Source organism: Canis aureus, chromosome 23 (genome assembly GCF_053574225.1).
Source record: "Canis aureus isolate CA01 chromosome 23, VMU_Caureus_v.1.0, whole genome shotgun sequence".
Taxonomy (NCBI): Eukaryota; Metazoa; Chordata; class Mammalia; order Carnivora; family Canidae; genus Canis; species Canis aureus.
Window position 1 is genome coordinate 23,493,815 of NC_135633.1, and position 15,329 is coordinate 23,509,143.

At 37.3% G+C, this 15,329-nt stretch overlaps 2 pseudogenes; one reads left to right on the forward strand and one right to left on the reverse strand.

Annotated features, from left to right (window-relative positions):
* Window positions 1-1,879: 1,879 nt before the first annotated feature.
* LOC144295157 (olfactory receptor 52A1-like) lies at window positions 1,880-5,939 on the forward strand (annotated as a pseudogene).
* Window positions 5,940-8,259: 2,320 nt separating this feature from the next.
* Window positions 8,260-11,451, reverse strand: LOC144295158 (olfactory receptor 52D1-like; annotated as a pseudogene).
* Window positions 11,452-15,329: the final 3,878 nt, after the last annotated feature.

Genomic DNA, 15,329 nt, shown 5'->3' on the forward strand with positions numbered 1-15,329 from the left:
ATATTTTCATTTCTATTATCAATGAGTTTACACTTCTGTGTGTTTTTTTTTTCTTGTCTTATAAATATTGTGCAGCTTGTTTCTGTCTTGACAAAATAATCAGTTTTTTTCATAAACTGCTGTAGAACATATGTGGACTGTGCCAACCACTGATGTGTTCTATATATGATCTCCTTTAGCACGAGGGTAAGTGAGGTAATTGTTGTTAATTTACAGATGGGTAAACTATCAGGTGTATAAGCAGGTGTATAACTTAGCAGGATTTCATAAAAGGTAAATGATATGATAAAGGCATTATCATTAAGTGGATGCAGCTAAGTACAATATTTATTTCTCACCTTTACAATGCCAGCCAGATATTTAGGAGCTATTGATTTATTCAGATTTTGAGATTTCTATTTTTCTTAGTTTCTATCATTCTGTCAACTCACATTCACATCTATTGGCAACATCCTCCACATAGTCCATCATTTCTTCCACCACTTACTTCCAAATATAACCTACAAACATCAAGAGAAATTAGTTTTCACAATATTTATTGCTGTAATCCATAACATCTCTATTTGACTATAGTCTATTCACTCATATTGTTGCAGGCCCATAAGCAAAGAGATCTCAGCACTCATTACCAATTATTCTTTATTAATGTAAGAATTATTGCATCAAAAATTCTTTGATACCTCCACACATGTGCCTTAAGTGACCATGAAATGGTTGTTTATATGACTGTTCTCAAGAGATTGCCCCCAGAGAGAAACAGAGACTTCCACTGCTATATGAAAAAGGCTCCCTTTTCCAGGGTGTATGGATATGGCCAGTTTAGAGGAAGTCCCTTTTGGGAGTGATTTCAGTGTTTTGAAGTGGAAAGATGAGTAAAATGGGAACTGGTTTAAATAATAGATATTAGAGAATGATTAATGAAAAGACACCACTAAGAAACAAAAATAAATTTCTTAAATATGAAATTTGGACTCCATTAAAGAGATCTCAGGTCATTCTATAAAGAGTATAAAACTAGGGAGGTATTGAAAGTTGGTCATTATAGTCAAAAGTGATTCAGGATTCAAACCACAGCTAATTATCATAGTATAGTGCAGATTATAGAATCTTAATACTGAGTCATAGTATAGTGTAAAATTATTAAGAAAAAATAGGATCCCCATTGTGGAAACCAGAGGATATGCAATTTTACAAAATGATACATTGACATTTAACTTCGGGAAAGAAAACATCATGCTCATCCAACAGTATGATATCTCTAAACTGGCTAAGTTCTGCTTCTGACTACATTCTATCCTATTTTTAGTGTTAATCTTATTAAAATGTTTCTTTCTATTCTTTTTTTTTTAATTTCCTAAGCTCCTCTATAAAAAATATCCTCCATATTCCACTCTTCCTATTCTACTAAAAAAATCCACTTTGAACTTAAGTGAACTTAATTCTTTCAGAGAACTAACCATCCCTAGCTGCCTTTGAAAACAGACCATCTTCTTCAAATCTCCTTGAAGGGCCGCATTCAATGCCCTGTCAAACGGTGACTTGTTCAATAATTTTATGATAGCTTGAGTGAATGTAAGACAGCTAAACTTTCAATCTCCACTTGAGAACCAATGCTGCAGACTCAGGTATACATAACCTATCCCCTGGGACCGGTACTATTATCAACTGAGAGTGAAGGTTCTCTTAAGCTATCTACTCACCCACACAGGGCAACAGAAGTGGAGAACTTCTAGGACTACAGGATGCCCAGAGGGGATCTGCATTTGCAAATTTGAAATGCAAATCTGCAGCATTTTGCAGCAAAACTGAACCAGTATCTATAAGTAAATAAAGAAAGAAAGCCTAAAGATGGTGTTTCAAGCAGCCCAGCTTAAAGGTCATGGGAAATGTAAAAGATCAGAGTACTCAGACTCATGGTTTCCATTTTCATAAGAATAAGTCAGAAATCCTGACATTCTTCCTGTTCACATATGACTCTAGTAGAGGCTTCCTAGGATTGCTTGCTACTGCCGTGTTGGTATATAGCATAAAACCTCTCAATAGTCTGGCCAAACTGTCATCCAAAGCTCTTATTTCTTCAGGGTTCAATATGTCTGAATGATAGTTATGGGGTTTATTTCCTTTTCATTCCCACCCATTTTCTTTCTGCAGGAATGAGAATTAGTGGTGAAGAGAAATCACTAACTTCCATGGCATCCATTAACTTGTCATATCTGGACCCCACAACAGTGATGCTAATTGGGATCCCTGGACTAGAGTGTGTGCAATTTTGGATTGTGTTTTCCTTCTTTGTAGTGTGCCTGGTGGTGCTTCTCCGTATCATCATTTTACTGATTATCATCCCTCCAGAATGCAGCTTGAATCAACCCATGTACATCTTCCTAGCAGTGCTGGCAGCCACTGACATAGGACTCTGTGTAGCTATTGCTCCCAAGATGGTGGCCATCTTCTGGTTTGGCTGCTGCTCCGTGGCTTTTGAGGCTTGCTTAGCCCAGCTTTTCTTCATCCATTCCTTGCAGGGCATGGAATCTGGCATCCTGTTGGCCATGGCCTTTGACTGCAATGTTGGCATCTGTGATCCACTGAGTCACACATCCATCCTCACACCTTTCATCTTGGTTACTAAGGTGCTGTTTGTGGAAATTCGAGCAATAGTACTTGTTGATATTTTTCCAGTTTTAATCAAAAGACTACATATTTTCTATTCCAGTGTAACTACCAACATGGCTGTGGTCAAGCTAGCTGCAGAAGACATCCAAGTCAATAACACATGTGGTCTCCTTGTAGTTTTACATACAGGGATAAATAAATAAATAACATACTTGTTATTTTCCTCATCTATACCCTTATTTTCCAGGCCATTTTTGTCTACATCAAAAGGAGTCACTGTTGAAGCATTTGATACATATACAGCTTATATTTTTGTTCTTCCTGAGTTTTATACTCTTTTTTTAAAAGATTTTATTCATTTATTCATGAGAGACACAGAGAGAGAGGCAGAAACACAGGCAGGGGGAGGAGCAGGCTTCATACAGGAAGCCCAACATAGGACTCGATCCCGGGTCTCCAGGATCTCAACCTGGACTGAAGGTGGTGCTAAACCACTGAGCGACCCAGGCTGCCCTGAGTTTTATACTCTTAACTTCTACTCCTTCTTCTGCTACCATTTTGGACATTTAGCACCACTGACCCACATTCTTCTGTCTACCATATACCTCCTGGTACCATCTGCAGTCAACCTTATCATCTATGGTATAAAAAATAAGGTAATGCACAAGAGTGTGGCACAGAATTTTTTTTTTTTTTTTTTTCTGAATCATCATGATGAATCCCGGTGGTAAACAGCTAAATGGTTATACTCATGGAGAAAATACTTTTACTTCTTAGGAATGGAGACATGTTGAACTCTATGTGTTCATTGTTGTGTGTTTCACTTCAATATGTACAAACTTAAAGGCATATATTTTGCAAACAACAGCTATGAAAAAAATGAAATCTATTCAAGGTAAGACTGCTATTAGCACTATTTATTCATTTCAATTCTAATTTTATCTTCATCATGTCCTTCCTTTTATTTAATTTGCATTTTTTACTATTTTCCCATTTTTAATTTAAATTCAATTTAGTTAACATATAGTATAATATTGGTTTCAAGAGTAGAATTTAGTGATTCATCACTTACATATAACACCCTGTGATCATCACAATAAGTGCCCTCTTTAATGCCCACCACCTATTTAGCCCATCCTTCCACCCACCTCCTCTCCAGCAACCTTTAGTTTGTTCTCTACCCTTAAGTCTATCAACTAATAGTTTACCTTTATCTCTGTTTTTATCTCATTTAATATTTCCTTCCTTTTCCCTATGTTCATCTGTTTTGTTTCTTAAATTCCACATATGAGTGAAACCATATTGTATTTGTCTTTCTCTGACTGATTTATTTTGCTTAGCATAATACATTCTAGTTCCATCTACGTCATTGCAAATGACAAGATTGCCATCTTTCTGATGGCTGAGTAATATTTCATTGTATTTTTATACCACTTCTTCTCCATCCATTCATCAGTTGATGGACATTTGGCCTCTTTCCATAGATTGGCTATTGTTGATAATGCAACATTGGGGTGCATGTATCTCTTTGAATCAATACTTTTGTATCCTTTGTGTAATTACCTAATAATGCAATTGCTGGATCATACAGTAGTTCCATTTTTAACTTTTTGAAGAACCTCCAAACTGTTCTCCAGAGTGTCTACACCAGTTTGCATTCCCACCAGCAGTGCAACTTCACATCCTAGCCAATATGTTATTTTCCTGTATTGTTAATCGTAGCCATTTTGACAGGTGTGAGATGGTATCTTATGGTTTCGATTTGTATTTCCTTGATAATGAGTGATATTGAGCATCTTTTCACATGTCTGTTAACCATCTGGATATCTTCTTTGGAAAAATGTCTATTCGTGTCTTCTGTCCATTTCTTAACTGGATAATTTGTTTTCTGGTTGTTGAGTTTGATAAGTCCTTCATAGATTTTGGATACTAACCCTTTACCAGATATGTCAATTGCAAATATCTTCTTGCATTCTGTAGGCTGCCTTTTAATTCGTTTAATTTCGTTGTTTCCTTTGTTATGCAGAAGCTTTTTGTCTTGATGAAGTCCTAATAGTTCATTTTTGTTTTTGTTTCTCTTCCCTCCAGTGATGTGTGTACTAAGAAGTTGCTATCATGAAGGTCAAAGAGGTCACTGTCTGTGTTTTTCTCTAGGATCCTGGTCAGTTCCTGTCTCACATTTAGGTCTTCTAAAAATTTATTTTTGAGTATGGTATAAGAATGTGGTCCAACCACTTTCTTCTCCATATCTCTGTCCAATTTTCTGAACACCATTTGTTGAAGAGACGGTCTTTTTTTAAATTGGAAATCAAGCCTGCTTTGTTGAAGATTAGTTGACCACATAGTTGTGGGTCCATTTCTTGGTTTTCTATTAAGTTCCATTGATCTATCTGTCTGTTTTTGTACCAGTACCACACGGTCTTGGTGATGACAGCTCTAAGCCTGGAATGGTATTACCTCCCACTTTGCTTTTCTTTTTCAACATTACTTTAGTTATTAGGGATCTTTTCTGGTTCCATACGTATTTTAGAATTTTTTTTTCCAGCTCTGTGAAAAATGCTAGTGCTATTTTTATAGGGACTGCACTGAATGTGTAGATTGCTTTGAGTGGTAAAGACACTTTAACAATATCTGCTCTTCTAATCCATGAGCATGAGATGTTTTTCCATCTCTTTGTGTCCTCTTCAATTTCTTTCATAAGTGTCCTAGAGTTTTCAGCATACTTTTGCCTCTCTGGTTAGGTTTATTCCTAGAAATCTTATGGTTTTTGATGCAATTGTCAATGGGGTCGATTCTCTGATTTCTTTCTGCTGATGCAATTATTTTATTTCTTGATGGGAAAGCTTACTTATTTTTGAATTCTCATCTCTTAAAATGTTTGCATTTTAAGCTTGGGATTTCTCTTCAACCACTGATTTTGTTGCATCCCATAGTTATTGACATTTTCTCTCAATGCACAGATTCCAGTACCAAAGTAAGAAACTGTCATTTATAACTTCTTAGCTTGAGCTTTAAACACATCAAGTCAGTGTTCCTCATTATAGGGAGTTTCTGAGTCTACATTCCCAACATATCTTACTAGATGAAAGCAGAGAATATTGGTTAGGTTTTAGGATAGAATATTCTAGTATAACAGTCACAGCTGAAAAAGCTTTTGTCTAGCTGCACTACAGTGTCTCTCCTATTGTGCTTGTTGCCCCTAGAATATCACCCAGATCAAACAGGCACCATCCCTGTTGCATCTGTCCTTGAAGTATACTATTCTACAAAAACTCCAGCCCTCAGAGCTACAGAAGTTCCCAGTGATTCTCCATAAGTTGGAGCTCTAGTGGGGTAAAAGCCAACCCACAGACCCTATAGTAGGTCTTTTTGTGTATGGCCTTGCAAGTACACCTTTCCAGTGTCAGCCAGGTGGCATGGCTTGGTTTGGCCACTATCTTTTACCCCAGTGGCATTGTCATATGCATGATCTCAGATATGTCTAGGACCATTTATAGTCCAAAGTGGAGAAGGTAAATCTTTCTCCAAACACAAATTTACTTTCATTCCAAATTTCATAATCCTTTCTCTGCATTTGGGTCCTTGGATGTGAATAGAAACTCAGTCATGGTGAGGGCAACTATGCCTGAACCTTCTTTCCCAGTTAATCAGCTGAGTCCATCATTTGCTTGCATACCTAACATTATTTTATACCATGGTGCACAGTACTGTTCTGTGCTAGTAAGGCACTATTTTTGACTCATGAACAATAAAGCTGCCATTCCTGCTGCAACCAGATTGTCAATTGCCCCAATCACATATCACATTATCTCTCTTCTTTGCATGGTCACAAGAAGAGCTGGAATATGAGACGGATGCTTTACCCATCTAGACATCCTGGGATGTTCTTATCCTGAATTTATTCATCTGACCTCTTCCTCTAAGCCAGTCACATTGCAAGGTCAATGTGTAATGCTGGTCAATGCTCAAAGTGTTGTAGAATATTATCACATCTCAAAATATCCCTGTGAAATGCAACTGACTTTATAACAATGATATAAGTCAATTTAAGAGAATCATGTTATTCAGAATGTTCTTGGATTTCCCATAAATATTTTTTCTCATAGTCCTAAGTGTAAATTACAACTTCCCTAAACTTCTCAAACAGAGGTTGTATAGAAGATGCCAATAAAAGCCCCAGATGAGTTGTGTCAACTAAGAAGAATAAACACACCAATATAAATTATGTCATGTCTTCATAAGATTTTTAATCTACACAAGTGTAGATGCCCCCTCCCTAGAAGCCCAGATTGGCTACAGGAACTGTGGCTGATTTTTCTTTTTGTTAGTTTTAATGTATAATTTTTGTCTGCATTTGACATGGATTTGCTCAGGAACTCCAGAGATCTACACTGTGATTCTTTCATTGAAATTAACCATAAAATGTACATGGTATCTATTCACCAAAATATTCTAATCACTTAGAGACTGCCAGGTCTGTGGTACTGGGCTATTTCCATTTTAGCCAAGACCTGCTTCATAATCGTTCTTGCTTTGGACATAACTCAAAGTTTAAAGTCTTTCCTATCACTTGATAAATGTTTGCAGATATAATTCCATGTGTGAAATGTGTTGTCTCTGACACATGAAAAACGTACCACAAATCATGCTTCACTTTTGTGCGGGGAAGTATCAGATGCAAACATTCATCCTTTATTTTAGAACTTGCCTGAGACCAACAAACTCTTAAAAAACTTGCTCTTGAGAGAAACCACTTAATATTCAGAAGGTTTATTTTTCATTCTTTGGAACACATGTATCTTACCAAGGCCTCCAACAAACTTTCCACTCAGGGCTCAACTAATCTTTTAAAATGAACCAATAGGACATCTTCCAGAATGTATGGAGTGTCCAGGGTCCTTTGAGCTATATCAGGACAGCAGGAGAATTGAAAATCGATGCCTTTGCTGTAGTTGTCCATATGAGTGCAGACTGTTAATGAACTTTCTTCCTGAGAGAATTGGAAAATGACACATGATCAGTATCTACATGTCATGTACCTGAGAAACCCAGCAAAAAGCAACTTCTGGCACAGCTGTTGAAACTGGTGTCTTTAACTGCTTTTATTTTCAGTAATACATTAACCCATTAGATAGATTTAATTAGATAGATTATATCACAAAACTCTTCACAAAGGCCTCTGGAAAGCATGACATGACACTTTCATCATCTGCTCAGAAAACATTTTGCAAGAACCAACACAATTTCTAAGATTACATATTTAAAATCTTTCAATCTTACTGTTCAGGAGATATAAGCAATCTCATTAACTGACATATACAAATGTACAGCATCTTCTTAAAGAGATAATGAATAAATAAAAACCACCTCTGAAAAGGTAATAAGACAGGATAGTCATATGGGAGCAAACACAACACATGAGATCAAATAATAGTGGAGATAATGCACTACCAGCAAATGTATTAAGAATAAGTAAGCTAAGTCAACCATTTCATAAGCAAATTTCCAGAAGGGAACAAAATCTAGTCAATGCTAATTAATACTTTGAACATTAAAAATGGAAGATGTAGAAATTCAGAATTCTAGAAAGAAGTTAAGCCTTTTTTTTTTCTCCATAAAAAAAAATTTCTTAAGGAAGAGTTGGTTGCTTCAGAATTGGTGAGAAGTCCAAACTTGAAGGACTCGATCTCTGATCCTCTTGGTTCTTATGCCATAGATCAATGGGTTTACCATGGGTGGAACTAGAAGATATATGTTAGCCACAAAGATATGAGTATGAGGAGCCATATGGTGACCAAATCTGTGAGTAAGGAAGAAGAAAAAGGCTGGAGTGTAGGCTACTGAGATTACACAAATGGGATCCACATGTGCCTAAGGTCTTGAGCCGAGCAGCCTTGAATGGAAGATGGAAGACAGTGTAGAGAATGATAACAGGAACATAGGATCAATAAGAAATCTAAACCTCCAGTGAAGAAGGCAGCAGTCAGGTGTAGATTCTGTAGATTCTGGTCTCTGCATAAGCAAGCTTGATCAGTGCCATAAATTCATAGTGTGGGGGATGATATTAGTTCTACAGTAAGGAAGCCACCGAAGCATAAATGGTTGAGGACTGAAGAGCAAAACCCCACGGAAGACAATAACCAGCCCCAAGTTCTTGATGATTCCATGTGTCAGGATAGTAGAATGTCTCAGAGGATCACAGATTGCCACATACCTGTCAAAGGCCATGGCCAAGATAAACCCTGAGGCCATGATGCATAATGAATGAATGAGAAACACTTGTACAGGGCTTCAAAATAGATCTCACTGCCATGGAACCAAAAAATGCTTAGCATTTTGGGCCTGACAGTAGTGGAGATGATCATGTCAGTCACAGAGAGCATACAGAGGAAGAAGAACATGGGCTCATGCAGGTTGGAGTCTGTTCTGATTATAAATAGAATAGCAAAAGTACCCAGGAGAGCACTCAGGTAGACAAAACAGAAAGGCATTGACAGACAAGCGTGGATAGCCTCCATTCCTGGAATGCCAAGGAGAAGAAAAGTATTGGGATGGAAATTGGTTATTATTTGACAAGGACATGATGAAAACTCCTGGCTGCATTCAATTGTGGGATGATGTAGATTCTTTCATATTCATTTTCCCATTTATTTACAGCTTCCTTTATCTACTAATTCATATAAAATACTTGACAAGGCTTTATATCTCAAGGATACAATGACAAATAGATTCCAATCCCTAACTTTAAAATTTAACATTCTAATAATGGAGAAACTTATGCAAACCAATGATTACATTCCCAAATGATTACTGCAGTAAAAGTTATGTGAATAAACAGGAAGATTTATTCCTCTTGCATGAGTCAGAGGATCATAGTTAAGATGCTTAATCTTGGTTCTGAAGCATTCTGGACCTTTACAATAAAAAGAAAATTATAACTAAAATCAAGTGCACACTCAGAAGATGTCAGTGCCTCCACTGAAAGATCAAAGAATCTTCTTTTGTTTTTATGTGGGTGAAGTTGAAGTAGTTTTGAAACATATGTGTCTATCTGCTTCCTTGTATTATCAAACACATGGGTGAAGCCATTATGATACACTGTTAATTGATAGAAGAAAGTATCTATGCATTATACATTATGGTTGCCTAAGTAATATCCTTTGTATACACTAAGCAGAGTGAAAAGTCTGAAATCTTACAAAACAATCTGTTAGCAGAATTTGAGAGTTGTACATCCAAGGAGATAGAAACAAAATATCACTTCCTTGTAACAATCCTTGTTTGGCAAAAATTATGTAACACATAAGCATAATTTTTCCTTTTTGGAGAAAAAATAGTAATACACAAATGGTTTCTTACTAATTTTAATGTTTTATTTCATTTTCATTTTCTTCAAAATATTTTCTTTTTTTTTTATTGGAGTTTGATTTGCCAACATATAGCATAACACCCAGTGCTCATCCCATCAAGTGCCCCCCTCAGTGCCCATCACTCAGTCACCCCCATCCCCGCCCACCTCTCTTTCCACCACCCCTTGTTCATTTCCCAGAGTTAGGAGTCTCTCATGTTCTGTCTCCCTCTCTGATATTTCCCACTCTTTTTCTCTCCTTTCCCCTTTATTCCCTTTCACTATTTTTTATATTCCCCAAATGAATCAGACCATATAATGTTTGTCCTTCCCCGATGACTTACTTCACTCAGCATAATACCCTCCAGTTCCATCCACGTCGAAGCAAATGGTGGGTATTTGTCGTTCCTAATGGCTGCGTAATATTCCATTGTATACATAGACCACATCTTCTTTATCCATTCATCTTTCGATGGACACCGAGGCGCCTTCCACAGTTTGGCTATTGTGGACATTGCTGCTAGAAACATCGGGGTGCAGGTGTCCCGGCGTTTCACTGCATCTGTATCTTTGGGGTAAATCCCCAGCAGTGCAATTGCTGGGTCGTAGGGCAGCTCTATTTTTAACTCTTTTTTTTTTTTAAAGATTTATTTATTTATTTATGATAGACATAGAGAGAGAGAAAGAGGCAGAGACACAGGAGAAGGGAAAAGCAGGCTCCACTCCGGGAGCCCGACGTGGGACTCGATCCCGGGACTCCAGGATCACGCCCTGGGCCAAAGGCAGGCGCCAAACCGCTGAGCCACCCAAGGATCCCCCTATTTTTAACTCTTTGAGGAACCTCCACACAGTTTTCCAGAGTGGCTGCACCAGTTCGCATTCCCACCAACAGTGCAAGAGGGTTTCCCTTTCTCTGCATCCTCTCCAACATTTGTTGTTTCCTTTCTTGTTAATTTTCCCCATTCTCACTGGTGTGAGGCGGTATCTCATTGTGGTTTTGATTTGTATTTCCCTGATGGCAAGTGATGCAGAGGATTTTCTCATGAGCTTGTTGGCCATGTCTATGTCTTCCTCTGTGAGATTTTTGTTCATGTATTTTGCCCATTTCATGACTGGATTGTTGGTTTCTTTGCCGTTGAGGTTAATAAGGTCTTTAGAGATCTTGGAAACTAGCCCTTTATCTGATACGTCATTTACAAATATCGTCTCCCATTCTGTAGGTTGTCTTTTAGTTTTGTTGACTATTTCTTTTGCTGTGCAAAAGCTTCTTATCTTGATGAAGTCCCAATAATTCATTTTTGCTTTTGTTTCACTTGCCTTCAAAAGATTTTCTTTTTTTTTTTTCAAAAGATTTTCTAATGTGTGTGTCTGTTGATTTCCTTGATCCACAGGCTATTTAGAAGTATGCTTTTGTTTTCCACATATTCGGGGAGGGGCTTCTTAGGGAAACTGCTATTCCATGGGAATTACCATAGCAGAATTCTAACCTTCATTGTCTCACCTGTTTTAAAATTCAGTTGTTCAAAACTGCTTTGAAAATCAGTTTAAATGGCAATGAAACTACAGAATTAAGAAAATAGAAGAAAATTATTTCCTAAATTTTACTGGATTGTCCACTATGCTGCATCTTTTAGCATGTATTAATAAATAATATTAATTTCATATATTGTAGATTCTTTTTCTAAGGAATGAGAGCTAAAAGAGTGACAGCAAAACGTTCTAAGCCAGGGCACATCTGCATGTTCCTCCTCAAATTAAACAAAAATTAGGAACAACCCTCTTATGACAGGAAACAATTTTTGAATCAGGCAATAATCATCATGCCTCAGTTATTGTCCCAATCCTCCTTCTAACACCTCCTCTTTTCTCCATCCTCTTCATTCAACAGAATCAAAATCCAGAGTTTTGCAAATAGTACTGAAGTGCACCATGCTCACTGGTCTTACTGTTAACTCAGAGGACAATCGACAGATCCAATATATAAGAATAATGATTGTGGCACATCATACATGTAGAAAGACAGAAATCAAAACAACCAAAATCAGCTGGAGATATAAGGAGTAGAGAGTTTGCAAAAGTAAGAACTTCAGATTAGAGTTGTTTCTACTATGACCCAAAGTATGAGCAGAAAAAGAAAAGTCCATTCTGGTAGGAAATATGTAGATGATGGAGAACTCAGAGCCGTGGTCCTCCGCACTAAACTTCAGATGTAGTCAGAATTGAAAGGACTATTATTCCTGAGGCCAAGAGGATGACTTGGAAGAAAAGATAAACACATCACTCAGTTATGGAGTTGGCAACCACTGAGCATCGGCTGATCTTTCTCATTTGACATGAGTAAGAAAAAAAAAAGAAAATCCCAAATTACTCAGTAATGCAATCAGAAATTGGCCTACTAAATACAGTTCAATATTTATTTTGCATAGTGATTTTATTTCAGCAAATAAAATAGTTTAGAAATGAGATAGTCGTAGTAAAGGGTAAGTAAAGCACACCTATCCTTGTGCAATTAAAATTGCTCTTCAACGCAGCTCTTCTATGAAAGAGTAAATCAAGTTCAAAACAATATATCCCTGTAAAATTGTAAAATATGAGAACATTGTCATTTGCATGGCATAAAGCCAATTCTGAGTTAGCAGTAAATTCATAGAATTGATTGGTTTTATGATATGAATGATAAAAAGAAAAATAAATAAATGCTGAATTAAGAATCTGAAAAAAACAAACACCAACAATAATCTCTAGAAAAATTGGAGCATGGAAAAAAAAATAAGAGAAGAAAGTGTGATCCAGCAGAACGGTAAAATAATATGATCATACTATTTAAAAGAGGGCAAAATCTGAGAAGATCTTTCAAATTTAAGAAAAACAACAGAGGTAAATTAAGCAAAATTAGAAATTTAAAATGGCAGTTGAAATACTGTGTGTGAAATCTCACATATATTTCACGTTAGGGAATTACTTGCCTCACACAGTAGGCCCACCACCAGGAGAATATTCTTTTGTGCAGGCTTTTTTCCATACGCATAACCATTGAAATCACCATTTTTTTGGTGTTTACATTCTTCTGGAGATTTAGTGACTAGGTCTTGAATGAGGAATTCAGATGTTCTTTGAGGCTTTTGCAGTAAGGTTTAAGAAAGTTAAGAAGGCAGGCAGCCTGGATCCTATTTGGAACACTGTCATATCGTCTATTTCCCCAGAAGCCATACAGCACAATACAGACTTAAGGAAAACCCAGGTTTTTTAAGATTTGTTCTAATCTAGGATGTGAAAGTCAATTCTAGGCTGTGGTACCGAAAGAAGTACATGAAAGGGAGGGATTGTAAGTTAATTCTCCTTTTCCAATTCTTCATACTCCGGAAAGCTACCTGTATATGTTATGTCTGAAGGATATATAATGGTTGATGAAGTAAGAAGAAAGAGCTTTGAGATCTACTGAAAAAAAAAAAAAACAGTTCTCACTCATTTTCTTTCCTTTCTCCTATAATCCCTTTCACTATTTTCTGTATTTCCCAAATGAATGAAACCATACAAATTTTGTCCCTCTCCAATTGACTAACTTCACGCAGCATAATACCCTCCAGTTCCATCCACGTCGAAGCAAATGGTGGGTATTTGTCATTTCTAATGGCTGAGTAATATTCCATTGTATACATAGACCACAGCTTCTTTATCCATTCATCTTTCGATGGACACCGAGGCTCCTTCCACAGTTTGGTTATTGTGGACATTGCTGCTAGAAACATCGGGGTGCAGGTGTCTTGGTTTTTAACTTCATCTTTGGGGTAAATCCCCAGCACTGCAATTGTTGGGTCTTAAGGTAGCTCTATTTTTAACTCTTTGAGGAACCTCCACACAGTTTTCCAGAGTGGCTGTACCAGTTCACACTCCCACCAACAGTGCAGGAGGGTTCCCCTTTCTCCACATCCTCTCCAACACAATTATAATTTTAATAGTCACAAAATATAATATATCATTAATTTCATGTTCCCTCATTCACTTAACCATTTTCTTGTACCTGGGTATGTATATTATTTTTATTGTTACACTGATTTGGAAAAAAGTATGATCAATTTTTTATGCAGGTGTGCTAGGAATAGAAAAGAAGTAGAAAAAAGAAAGACAAAACTACACACATCTACTGCTATGAACACTACCCTGCAAAGAAGCTGTAACATCTGTTACTATTGGGATGTCTCGGTAGCTCAGTGGGTTAAGGGTCTGACTCCTGACTTCAGCTCAGGTCATGATCTAAGGATAGTGAGATAGAGCCCTATGTTGAGCTCCACATACTCAGCCCAGAGTCTGCTTCAGATTTTCTTTCTCCCTCTCCCTGTGCCCCTTTCCCTGCTCATACTCTCTGTCTCTGTCTATAAATAAATAAATAAATAAATAAATAAATAAATAATTCTTTAAAAAATTTGTTACTGCACTTATATATATATTTTTTTATTAGGTAGGATCCCTGCCTTGTTGGAGCCCAGTGCAGGGCTCAAAGTCACAACTAAGAGATCAAGGCCTGAAATGAGCTCAACAAACAGTCGCTACAACCAACTAAGCCATCCAGTGTCCCACTATACCTCTCTTTTTGATAGATATGCCAAACATGACATATGTTGAAAAATCATGGAATTATATAGAAAAAGTCTAGAAGATGTACTTCAGGGGAGATAAAACACATAATTGTTTTATTATCAATTTTGTGTTCATATTTTTGGAAGAAGTCCTTAAGAAGACTCCACCAGTGGTTAACCCATGAGCTAATGAGCTAGACCCAGGCATCACATGCTCCTCACCTGCTCCACTGTATTGGAAATATACATTCTGCCCACCATTCCTGCACTAGGATTTCTTCCAATGACTCAGCCTTGACAGAGCAGTGTGTTGCTGAGACTACCTGGGTGTTATATAGGACCAAACATCATGAAGGCTTCTATATAAACTTTAAAGATTCCCTTGTGTAGGTGTAGAGACCAACTCATCTTGTGACCACCAAATAGTAGTCTCATACGTAAGTTCCCCTGCTTACTAAACGTGTCACCTACTTGTGCAGTATCTGCCTCTTTCTTTAGTTTCTTCCTTCTGTCCATGTTTGAGGCCAGTGTGTAAACTAACAATTGATGATCCGTCCAGGAGATGGGGGAAGTGGGTCGTGGAGAAGAGGTGTCAGCATGGAAATCTGGAGTTGACCATTGACCTCTGTGTGGGGAGGGGTGGCCCAATGTCAGATACTTGTGGATCACATGGGAATACAGGGGCACCCAGAGAACATCTCTTGGTCTAATGCCTTTGTTTGAGGAATTACATGTACTGACCTATGGGAATAATGACAGCCACTGTGAGTAGGAATCTACTCTGGGCAGATTAG